Here is a 9,859-nt window from a genome sequence, read left to right on the forward strand (position 1 = left end):
AAGTCAGTAAAGTTTTCAGAAGTATTTTATTGGTCCGATTGTAATACTGTAATAGTTAAGTGTCAATTAACAGAAACTTCAGATGGATGGATATATTTATATAGCTGATCATTACAAGACAGGTATTAAATACGAATATATCAATACTAAGTAATCAGTATAATGTAGACAAATGGATACATAACATGCTCGGATATGTGAAATAAGTACATAATTATCAATAGCCGGAAAGTAGATAATTTTTAGCTCCAAAGAGCAGAATTCATACTTCTATTTATATGATAAAATATGTTGAAAGTCCACTTTACACAACAATCACTATTAAAGCTATTAAAGTCTAAACTTGATTGTCAGACTTTCCCCTGTTAGTTAAAATAACTTACAAGGCATATCTTATTTCAACATTGAACCTTGATCTCGCCAAGGTCAACAAGAGCGCCATGAAGAAAACACCAGCGCTCGTCTGTTTTTTTCTCCTTCGAAAATGAGGCATAACTCAATACAAACTAAAGCCAGAGTTATGCTCCTTGATGTACACATGCATATTGTCCCTGGCAACATCCTAACCAAGTTTTATTTAAATATGAAAAGATTTAGTTACTGTCCTAGGTAAAAGACTGCATGATGCCCACAGCCCTGACAGGTGCCAAGGCATATCACAATACCAAGATACTTTTTTTCTGAAAATTTTTCTTTTACAAAAAATAATGCATATCAATTTTCAGTAATAAACAAATCTTCATTCATTGACTCTAGATACAATTCAGCCAAACAAATACTTAACGTTTTGATAGCAAACAGAAGAAAGTTAATACATTTTTGTTTGACATGTTCATACATGATGATATTTCATTTGCATTTCATCAATTTATCCAACAACACAAAAAACATCACATCACTGAGAAATGACAGAATCATTCAATACAAAACAATACCACACACCATTATTTACCATGGAACAAAAAAACAATTGAATACACTGCAGTGTAAATGACCACAAACATCATGGACAATTCTAGCAAAATCACCTCCAATTGAGGACAAGTTATTACCATATTCAATTTCAAAATTTTAATTGTTAAAAAATAAATAATAATAGAACAATATCCAAAGAACATGTCAATCACTGATGGTATTCAGATATAAAGCTTAAATCAAAATGCAATCTAGTCTATTCTATAATTTAAAGTATCTATTTGTTTAATTGTTTGCTTTTTGATGAGCCTATTGCAAGGCCAGTTGCATTTTTCTAATGTACCCTTTCACCATTGTCCTTGATCGCCTGGCAAGAATTGGATACTTCTTTATAAGTTCAAGACATTCTAAATTATTTTTGGTAAGAGTATTAAGCTTAAAACACTTTTTAAGGCCATTTTCTACCACGTCTTCTTCAGCCTAGCTCCAAGGTGTTCTGACTGTGGCTGTTCGTTTTTCCTAAAACACAGAAATAAGGCTATTTTATAGACAAAAAAATCACTATATTTTCATCTATTTTGAGCACTAAAATATGAAAGTGTTTTCTTGATAGTCCTCTATAGGACAAATAACCATAAAACATATAATCCTACATTAAAACATGTTTTATCAATTGAAGTTGTCTAGGAATTAGCAACAGTGCCTCTGCAAGTCAATATATAAATATGACCTGTATTCAAGATGATGTGTTTTCACTGATAACCTTTATATTATTTGATTTCTGAATTTGTACAATAAAATGGGCACGGTAAGCAAACTCATTTTTCTGTAGCACTGACCCGAGCAACATGTCTTACAGTGCTATATAATATACATTGTTGTCCATGTTAAATATGTTTGACTTCAGGATTTTATTTGATATGTAGAAATTCAATTCAAGGCCTTTCTGTTAAATACAATTAGATATTTTTACTGTAACTTTTTACACTGATCAGTAACATGACACACATTCTGGTAATTTGAACACTGAATAGGTTTTTTTTAAGATTACAAGTATGGTTGTTACACAAAATTAAATGTATACTAAGAAAGACAACAGAAAAGCCTGATCACAAAAGTGCACTTACTCCTTTACAGAAACAACACTTTTTAAATCAAATTTGCTTTAAGAATAGAAATTTCTAATTGCTACAAATTTCAATATGATTCTTACATCTTACATCTTTGTGCCAATCCCAGCATTTACGACTGCTTCGAGTTGACCTATGGAGACAAAAATATATATATTATATACGCAAATAGGTCTGCTATGTTTCTTAACGCTAACAATTAATGCTATTTATAATAATGAAACAGGTGTCTCTCGACGAGTATTATTTGAATGAAATTGATGGACATTAACAAAACCTCTTTCTGAGGACTTCTAAAAATATCACCTCCAATGGAGGCCAGTTACTTTTATTAGACACCATGCCTGTATTGAGATCTCAGGTATTTCAAATTTCCTTGATGCCTATTATTTAAAATGCAGTACTGGTTATGAAATATTGAAGGTGTAGTGTTTTTAATACAGGAGATAATTTATCTCAAACACACACACACACAACTATCTCTACACAACTAGGCTAAAAGAGACATGTTGCAACAAAATGACATAGTATTTTGTCTTTTGAACCTCTGGTATTTTGATTATGTTCTGTGGTAAGCATAATACTGAAAAAAAGTATTCAGCTTTACTGATTGTAAGCACATGCAGGTACATATATTAAACATTTCGGTTAATGATAATGTTATTTACATACAATGATGTACAACCAAGATTGTGAAATGACCTTCAACCTACGACTTGAATGATGTCAAACTGATTTTAATATCTCTGGTGGTTTGAATTTCTTATTTGTTAAGCAAATTTCTACATGTAGTCATCACTTCAAAAGACAATGAATTTGGTCGAACACCCATTGATGTCCAAATGAAGACACTTCATTCCAATCACTTTGAACCCATTATGAAAACTACATTCCAAAGCTAATTCTTTTACAACAAGGGCAAATCTATACATGAAAACATCAAATATCAGGCACCCGTTTATCTTATATTATAAAAACGATAAGTGTACCTATTTCAGTCCCTAGTTGATCAACGGAGGCATCAACATTATCATCATCCACATCATCAGCATCCACATCATCAGTATCCACATCATCAGCATCAACAGTATTCACATCATGGCACTGTCCAGCTGCAATACAAAAACATCACATCACTGAAAAGTGACAGAAGCATCAAAAACAGAACAAGATTATACATTATGGTATTTACCATAGAAGAAAAACTACTGAATACAGTGCAGTGTGAATGACCTCCAACTGAGGACAATTCTAGCACAAACACCTCCAATTGAGGACAAGTAATTACCCTTGGACAATACATAAAACTATTTCATAAATATCTCTTGTTTCAAATATCATCCTACTCTAGGCACTTCAAACAATTTAGTCTTTAAGAGGCACGTTTAAAGAAAGTATTTTAAAGAAAACCCACTGACAACCAATATAAAAAAAACTTCTGCAACTTCTAGTTAAGAAACAAGAGCTGTTATAAGACAGCGCGCTTGACTACGCCGCTTTGACTTAGAAGTGAAAACAATAACAATGTTATATGTGCCTATCAAACACAATAAAACAATCAAATTAAAAAAGTGAACAAGAAGCGGGATGTGACAAAACCAGGTTTTTAATGATTGGCAGAAGAGATTCAGTTTCAACTGCTTTCTTCTATCTTTAGTAGCAGTGACCTTGATGCCATGGGCCCCAAACACAATCCCATGGAAGTCCTCCATAAACTCTTCCTACATATTAAGTTTGGTCACAGTATGTCAAACATAACTGAAACAGTAATCTATTTTTAGTAACAGTGCCTTTGACCCAAGAGGGCCGAAAGGCAATCCATCAAAGCTCTGCATATTGTCCTATATTCCAAGTTTGGTCACACTATGTCAACCCTTACTTGAGATATTCAGTACTAAGCATATTTTTATTTTTAGTAGCAGTGACCTTGATTCCATGGGCCCCAAACACAATCCAATGGAAGTCCTCCATAAACTCTTCCTACATATTAAGTTTGGTCAAAGTATGTCATCCATAACTGAAACAGTAATCTATTTTTAGAAACAGTGACTTTGACCCAAGGGGGCCGAAAGGTAATCCATGAAAGCTCTGCATAAACTTGTCCTATATACCAAGTTTGGTCACACTATGTCAACCCTTACTTGAGATATTCAGTACTAAGCATATTTTTATTTTTAGTAGCAGTGACCTTGATTCGATTGACCCCAAACACAATCCAATAGAAGTCCTCTATAAACTCTTCCTACATATTAAGTTTGGTCAAAGTATGTCAACCATAACTGTTACTACATTTTCCTGTGCTACAGAAGTTCATTACTTTTATTTGGATTGGTTTTTCTTACTGCTTAAAGACCGACTGAATTAGTTTCAGTAAGTTATCTGTCCTCTGACGGTACCTTCAACATTTTTACTTTCCTGGGCTCTGTAAGGTAAGGCGTGGATTCCCTGTGGGCCACTCACATTTTTTCATATAGGTTTTCCAATTTAAAAACTTGATTATTGTACCTGAGATGTTATATTTCTCTGATTTTTGACAGTTAGAAATAAATTACTTGGAGTTTATTTTTTTATACTGTGTTTGTCAATTTTTGACACTCGACAGAATTGTTTCAAACTTACAGCCTAAAGTTGCATTATGGCTTGCCTGAGCAGCTAGGTATATCTAAGGCATTAATTAGTTTCATAGTTAGTTTGGTTTTTACAGTGTTACTTCCATTTGAATTTAATTAATGAACTTGAATTCTTGAATAGATTGTATAAAAAAATGCAAACATCTCAGTTGTTCTTCACACCCAACCTCCCTGCCTTTGCCCTGTGTCGAACCTGAGGGTTCTTGTAAGCCCGTGCGGCTTACTACCACTTGTTGAGGTTCGGTTACACAGTAATCTATTTTTAGTAACAGTGACATTGACCCTAGGGGGGCGAAGTCAATCCATGAAAGCTCTGCATAAACTTGTCCTATATACCAAGTTTGGTCACACTATGTCAACCTTTACTTGAGTTATTCAGTATAAGCATATTTCTATTTTTAGCAACAGTGACATTGACCTAGACCATGACTCTAAGGACCCAAAACACAATCTCAGAAAAGGTCTCTATAAACTCTTCCTATATACCAAGTTTGGTCTATTTATTTCAAACCTAGCTAAAATTATTCCATTCATAAGGTGACTTTGACGCTGCCTCCCACCAGCCGCCCGAACAATGACGCAAGTCGACATTCAAATAACTGGTTTTCCCTTTATGAAAATGTGGTTAAGAATATATATAAAAATGTGCCTTTCAAAGAATATAAAAAAAAATTGAAAAAAAAATCATTCCCATAATTTGTATTAAGGGTTAAAATGGAGTTATGTTCCTTCTTCTAAGATGGTCGTCAATAATTATGCAAAGTATTAAGGGCATTGAATGAAGGGTATAGATGTTTTCTTATTAAAATCCCAACTTGCCCTACAACTTTAACCTGCCCTTTAACTTTAACCTGCCCTAAAACTTTAACCTAAGTCAATCAGGGGCCATAACTTGTATTAAGGATAATATGGAGTTATGTAACCTCATTGTGTGACGGTCATAAACAATTGTGTGAAGTATTAAGTCAATTGAATGAAGAGTATTGGACTAATAAGTGAAAATCCCAACTTGCCCTAAAACTTTAACCTGCCCTAAAAGTTTAACCCAAGTCAATCAGGGGCCATAACTTGTATTAAGGATAATATGGAGTTATGTAACCTCAAAGGAGTGATGGTCCTGAACAACTGTGTGAAGTATTAAGTCAATTGAACAAAGGGTATAGAAGTTATTAATAAATATCCCAACCTGTCCTAAATCTTAAACCGAAGTTCAATAGTCAATCAGGGGTCATAATTTGTAAAAAGGATAATATTGAGTTATCTAACCTCATTGTTTGATGGTCATGAACAACTATGTTAAGTATTAAGTCAATTGAATGAATGCATTGGACTTCTAAGTGAAAATCCCAACTTGCCCTAAATTGCAATTTCTAACCGGACGCTGACGCTGGGGTGAGTAGTATAGCCCTCCTAATTCTTCGAATAATCGAGCTAAAAACTGTATTCCAAGGCTTATCATAAAACAATTTTTTTTGCAATTTTGCTCAAATATCAGGCACAAATTCATCTCATATTATAAGAAAATAAGTAGTACCTATTTCAGTCCCTGGTTGATCAACGGAGGCATCCACATCATCAGCATCCACATCATCAGCATCCACATCATCAGTATCATCAGTATTCACATCATGGCACTGTCCAGCTGCAATACAAAAACATCACATCACTGAAAAGTGACAGAAGCATCAAACACAAAACAAGACTATACATTATGGTATTTACAATGGATGAAAAACTACTGAATACAGTGCAGTGTGAATGACCTCCAACTGAGGACAATTCTAGCACAAACACCTCCAATTGAGGACAAATTATTACCTTTGGACAACACATAAAACTATTTCATAAAAGTCTCTAGTATCTAATTCCTTTAACTCTAGGCACTTCAAACAGTTCTGTCTCATAAGATAGGAGGGACCTCTACTGAAAGTATTTGATAGAAACCCCACTGAAGACTAATATCAAAACACTGCAACTTCTAGTCAAGAAAAAAACTATATTCCTCTAGGCTTATATTAGAACAAAAAATAATTGAAATATTACTTTAATTACAGGCACCCATTCATCTTATATTATAAGAAAGATTAAAGTACCTATTTCAGTCCCTGGTTGATCAACGGAGGCATCCACATCATCATCATCATCATCCACATCATCATCATCCACATCATCAGTATCCACATCATCAGTATCATCAGTATTCACATCATGGCACTGTCCAGCTGCAATACAAAAACATCACATCACTGAAAAGTGACAAAAGCATCAAAAACAGAACAAGATTATACGTTATGGTATTTATCATGGAAGAAAAACTACTGAATACAGTGCAGTGTGAATGACCTCCAACTGAGGACAATTCTAGCACAAACACCTCCAATTGAGGACAAGTTAATACCTTTGGACAACACATAAAACTATTTCATAAATATCTCTAGCATTTAATTCCTTTTATGCTAAGAACTTCAAAGTCAGTTCCGTTTCATAAGACTGGAGACACCTCTACTTAAAGTGTTTTATAGCAAACCCACTGACGACCAATATTTAACACTTTGCAACCGTTAGACCTTTAAGAAAAAAACTAAATTTCAAGGCTTATAATGGAACAAAATTAAATTGCAATTTTACTTAAATATCAGGCAACCATTCATCACATATAAGAGAAAGGTAAGTGAAAAAGCGTACCTCTATTAGTCCCTGGTTGATCATCCGGGGCATCTACATCATCAATATCCACATTATCAGCATTATATCATCAGTATGAACAGTATCCACATCATCAGTATCAACAGTATTCACATCATGGCACTGTCCAGCTGCAATACAAAAAATCACATCACTGAAAAGTGACATAAGCATCAAAAACAGAGCAAGATTATACATTATGGTATTTACCATAGAAGAAAAACTACTGAATACAGTGCAGTGTGAATGACCTCCAACTGAGGACAATTCTAGCACAAACACCTCCAATTGAGGACAAATTATTACCTTTGGACAACACATAAAACTATTTCATAAAAGTCTCTAGTATCTAATTCCTTTAACTCTAGGCACTTCAAACAGTTCTGTCTCATAAGATAGGAGGGACCTCTACTGAAAGTATTTGATAGAAACCCCACTGAAGACCAATATCAAAACACTGCAACTTCTAGTTAAGAAAAAAACTATATTCCTCTAGGCTTATACTAGAACAAAAAATAATTGAAATATTACTTTAATTACAGGCACCCATTCATCTTATATTATAAGAAAGATTAAAGTACCTATTTCAATCCGGCATCCACATTATCATCATCCACATCATCAGCATCCACATCATCAGTATCCACATCATCAGCATCAACAGTATTCACATCATGGCACTGACCAGCTGCAATACAAAAACATCACATCACTGAAAGTGACAGAAGCATCAAAAACAGAACAAGACTATACATTATGGTATTTAACATGGAAAAAAAACTACTGAATACAGTGCAGTGTGAATGACCTCCAACTGAGGACAATTCTAGCACAAACACCTCCAATTGAGGACAAGTTATTACCCTTGAACAACACATATAAAACTATTTCTTAAATATCTCTGGTATAAAATTTCATTTAAGCTAGGCACTTCAACCAGTTTTGTCTCATAAAACTTGAGGCAAGTTTACTGGAAGTTCTTTATAGCACACCCACTGACAACCAATATTATAACACTTTGCAACTCCTAGTTAAGAAAAACACACCATATTTCAAGCGTATCATAGACAACAAAAATCTTCAATCACTTATGCTTTCTCAAACCAGGGGACAATTCAATACAATTTAACAGAGCAACCTTGGAGTTTACCAATTGCACTGACGGCAAATAAAAACTTTCTAGTAATTTTAATTGTAAACAAAACATGTAACAAGCATGCAAAGTTTCAAAGCCAGATGTCAATGGACTTTGAAAATATTTGAGGTGGTACGTAATCTTTAACGTAAATTCTATGAAGAAAAAGGGGCATAATTTTCTCAAAATGCTTGATAAAGTTACCTCAATGGTCTTTGAAAATATTTGAGGTGGTACACAAACTTTAATATAAGTGGTTACGCCGACGCTGCTGCCGACGCTCGGGTGACTATGATAGCTCTCCTTATTCTTTGAATAGTCAAGCTAAAAAATCATTGGTTAACACCTTATGCTGGGGCCTGAACTATAACTTTCTGCCAACAAAGTTATGTCCTGTTATACATGTAAAATAGGTGAGTATGTATTTTCCCCAATTCTGCGACAATATTTTCCTTTAGATTGTCCTATTTATGAAAAAACATTTGATAGAAATCAGGTAAGAATTGGCCAAGAAAAAAACTTTGTCTGCAATAAAATAATTAATTATGCCTCCACTAGAATATGTGAATGCAAATGTTTATATGGCACATCATCACTTACATTCATTTCTACTTTGATAATAATTATATTTTGCATTTTTTTTAATTATGCTTCCTTTATGCTTCCTTGTTTTAAACAGTATTCTATTTTACAGTCAATTATTGGTTACAATCAATTGATTAGATATTGGCTGTACTTGAATGTAAAGCTGTTGCTATTTATATACTGTTTAACTGTTATATATAACAGTAAGTCACTCTAAGTTGAATTTTATGTATTTTATCGGATATACATGGTAAAGACTGATTTAGACTCTTAGATTGTTTTTTAAAAGAAATAAAGAATATACATTATATCATATCTTGCTTTCAACTGGCTAGTGGTAACATTCAATCGTATTTGGAGTTTTTTTATAAAGATGAAATTAAACAAAATGTATGCCGTTAAATATGATATTGTTTTGGACTTCTGCTACATTAACAATATATCTGACTGCAAAACAACCATGTATCTTAAAGATAAGTGTTTAACATCACATCAGTTCACATACAACTTCTGAGCATAAGCGACAGTAAATTTTGGACATATAGATCTATATTATTTTTGATTTTGATTGTTTTAATTCCTAATGACCACACTTGACTTAAACATTGACATTAGAAAGTTAAGGTTAGTCACTGTACCCTAAACAGAATAATTTTGCATTCACAGTCACCTGACAAAAAAAAAAACATAATCGGGTCAGGATTCTTTGTCGGTAGGGTTTGGTTGTCTTGAAAACCTATTCAAATCATATTGTAGTTTATTTTTCAGAGGGCTATAAG

The 9,859-nt window shown here is 33.5% G+C and overlaps 1 long non-coding RNA gene across 1 annotated transcript; it reads right to left on the reverse strand.

Moving 5' to 3' along the window:
- Positions 1-2,124: 2,124 nt before the first annotated feature.
- On the reverse strand, positions 2,125-7,491 carry LOC128221302 (uncharacterized). The gene is made up of 5 exons (XR_008258955.1): positions 7,361-7,491; positions 6,769-6,897; positions 6,210-6,317; positions 3,035-3,157; positions 2,125-2,178 (listed from the first exon to the last, which is right to left on the reverse strand). It is a non-coding gene; the product is annotated as an uncharacterized LOC128221302 (long non-coding RNA).
- Between the last annotated feature and the right edge of the window lie 2,368 nt (positions 7,492-9,859).

Source organism: Mya arenaria, chromosome 16, assembly GCF_026914265.1.
Source record: "Mya arenaria isolate MELC-2E11 chromosome 16, ASM2691426v1".
Lineage (NCBI taxonomy): Eukaryota > Metazoa > Mollusca > Bivalvia > Myida > Myidae > Mya > Mya arenaria.